This window comes from Echinops telfairi, unplaced genomic scaffold (genome assembly GCF_000313985.2).
Source record: "Echinops telfairi isolate 266 unplaced genomic scaffold, ASM31398v2 ScPeMD7_7468;HRSCAF=8506_0, whole genome shotgun sequence".
Lineage (NCBI taxonomy): Eukaryota > Metazoa > Chordata > Mammalia > Afrosoricida > Tenrecidae > Echinops > Echinops telfairi.
In genome coordinates this window covers 31,989,016-31,992,280 of record NW_022111369.1, presented here as the reverse complement: position 1 = coordinate 31,992,280, position 3,265 = coordinate 31,989,016, and positions in this window count along the sequence as shown.

Below are 3,265 nucleotides of genomic sequence, written 5' to 3'. Positions count from 1 at the left end.
TCACCAGGTCTACCTTCTGAGGGACCTCTGGGAGGACTGGAGCTTCCAGTCTTTCAGTTCACTGCAAGCACATGAGCACTTGACTCCTCCCAGGGATTCCACTTACCCCATAGGCACTCAAAACCTCAATGCGGCATCAAGCCGACATTGGCTCATAGTAACCCTATAGGACAGGGTGGAACTGCCCGTGTGGGTTTCTGAGACTGTAACCCTTCACGGAGTAGAACATCTCCTCTTTCTCCCACAGAGCAGATGGTGGTATCAAACTGCTGGTCTTGCAGTTAACAGCAGTAGGCTACCAGGGTTCTTTCAGAAGGTGCTAGTAAATGCTTATTTAAATGATTGTATATGTGAAGATAAAACAAGAAATCGGGGTCCGATCCTGAAGAACCTTAATCTCCAAGTTAAAGTTTGTATGATCTTTGTCAGGACCAAGTAAATGAGACTGTACTTTTAACACAGTGTCTGTAGATACATTTTTGCATTGATAATTCACTTTCTCTTTCAATTCTATGCTGTTTTCTGACCAGAAGATGGAGCTCCTAACATTTAAAGGTTTTTGTTTGTTCGTTGTGCTTTTTCTCCTGTTCATTAGAATCTTGGCCAACGTTCTGGTCTTTCATTCTGATCTTTGCCTTCTCCATTTAAATTCTTGCATTCTCATTCCACTTTCAGATGATCAAAATCCAGCTGAGGACTACAGATGAGAGGCGGGACCTCTAGGCGAAGCTTCCCACAGAGTCTGATTTTTCTATCCCTTAGGGAGTTGAGTTTTATTTTGTTTTGTTTGGGGGGAGGGGATTGTATGCACTACTTTATACATATGTTTATTCCACTCTCCACCCTTTGTTTCTCCCCCTTCACAGTGGAAAAGTCCACCGTAAACAAGAGCTGAATTGCCGTGCTGACCTCAGGGCGGGGGAAATTTCAACGTGGACACAGGAGCCCTCGTGGGGCAATGGACTAAACTTTGGACTGCCACCCAAAAGGTCCAAGATCCAAACCCACCAGTTGCTCCCAGGGGGAAAGGTGAAGCTGTCTGATCCTGTGGCTTGATAGACTCAGAGACCATCGAGAACAGCTCTTCCCATCCTCTGGGCCACTATGAATTGGAGTCCACTTGATAACAGGGGTTGGGTGGGTTACACGGTTGCTTGTCACTCAGTGCAGCCATGAGCACATTCATTGACAAAAGAGAAACTGGCAGGCCTGGCAAATAAATATATGCTTTGGACAAGGAGTACCGGTGGTGTGGTGGGCCAAGCATTGTGCTGCTACTGTCAAGGTTGCCGGTTCAAGTCCACCAGCAGCTCCATGGGAAACGGATAAGGTTGTCTGTTCCTTATTTCTTTACAGATATCGTCTCAGAAACCCAAAGGAGCAGTTCCACTCTGTCCTATCGGGTCACCGTGAGTCAGAATCAGCTCTATGGCAGTGTGAGTTTTTGTTTGTCTGTTTCACATGGTTCTGCAGGTTCTCTGCCCTTTAAACATACGTGTCTTGCTCACAAAAGTCTCTTGGAGGCATTTCAAGCCTCCTGGAAAATAATTTTTCTGAATCTCTACATTATCCACAACCTCAGTTCAATGCTAATACTATTTTTTGACAGTGTTATTGGCATCTCATCCACATGGCACACAATTCAACAGTTCAGTCATGGTCCAGAAGAGTTGTTCAATTGGCACCATACTCAATTCTAGAACACTTTCTCCTTTGTAGCCATTGTTATTCATGTATTTTTCCCCCTAATTGTGGCAAAAATATACACACCAGAATATTCTCCAATTCCACAACTCCTACTTGTATTATTTAGTGCCATTGTCATGCAACCATTGTTGATATCCCTTTCCAAATTATTCTACCACCATTGACATCAACTCAAGGCCCCTGTTGGCAACAACTCTTTCCCCTTTGCCTGTGGATTGCTGATATTATTAATTCTGTCATATCTCCAACTATTTTCCAAACCTCATTAGTTTACACATCCTTTTATTTTTTTCAATGATTGGAATGTCACTGCAACACTGTGGAAGAGTTATGCGGCGATGAGACACGCACAAGCACACACAGTTTTACTCTACATCTATGATATATTTATCTAATGACACATCCTTTAAAAGAGGGTAGTGGTAGTCCAGTGATACAATTCTTACCTTTGCTCTGGGCGGTCTAAGTTTGATTCCCAGAAAATGCACCTCAAATGTAGCCAACACCCATCTGCCAGTGGAGGCTTGCAGGTTGCTATGATGCTAAACCGGTTTCAGCAGAACTTCCACCCTAAGACAGATTTAGAAGAAAGGCCTGAAAATACACCTCTAAAATATTAGTCAGTGAAAACCTTACAGGTGACAGTGGTCCCTATTCATTGAACATGAGGTCGCCATGACTTGAGAGCAAACTAAACCGTAGCCAACAAGACAACCTAAGGAAGTGAGGGGTGAGTCATGCAGAGTACCTAGTAAGAGTTTCCCTCACTAAGGGAAAAACCGTCAATGACATATTCCACTCTTGCTTCAGTTTTGGTCAGATTTGAGGAAAATAATTTCTTTCTTCACTATTTTCTGTTTATAGTCAGGCTCCTCTCACCATTTTGAAAGAGATTACCATAATCCTTTAGCTCACTATTTAAGGGATTATGCATATGCAGTTGGCTCTTGTGATTCCTGACCAAAATTCACTATCAAAGGATATCTGTCTTCATTCTGGATCAACAATCAAGTATTCCAGTAGATTCCTTTTACCTTTTACTTCTTGAAAGGCTCATATGTCTATACCCGCCAAATCTTGCCCACATTCTAAACCTGTGTACCTAAGTATTTACTGGTCATTTCCACTTTTAAACACAAACATTTTGAAATTAAACTCATGTTCTCTCTCTGTCACTTTCTTCTACACACACACCTGCTCTTCTCCCTGCTTTTTGGAAATCATTCCCCTTAATTCATCTATCTACTCAGTAGCCTAAATTAAAATTTTCAAAGGAGTGACTCTTCATTTCACTTGTCTCTCACCTCTCAAATTCAATTAGACAGTAAGTCCTTCCACAGTGCACCGAAAGTCCAGTCCTTATATTTCACTATCAGAAACACTTTCTAATAATTCTTCACATAATTTCTAATCATGCAGATTTAGGTTCATAATTTATTCATTACAGAAGTAAGTCTAAACTCCTAAACATAACCATTCAGCAAGTATATATCGTTACTTGCTATGCACAATCCACTCTGCTTTGTATTGTGGAGGACACAAATTAACTAATGTATGG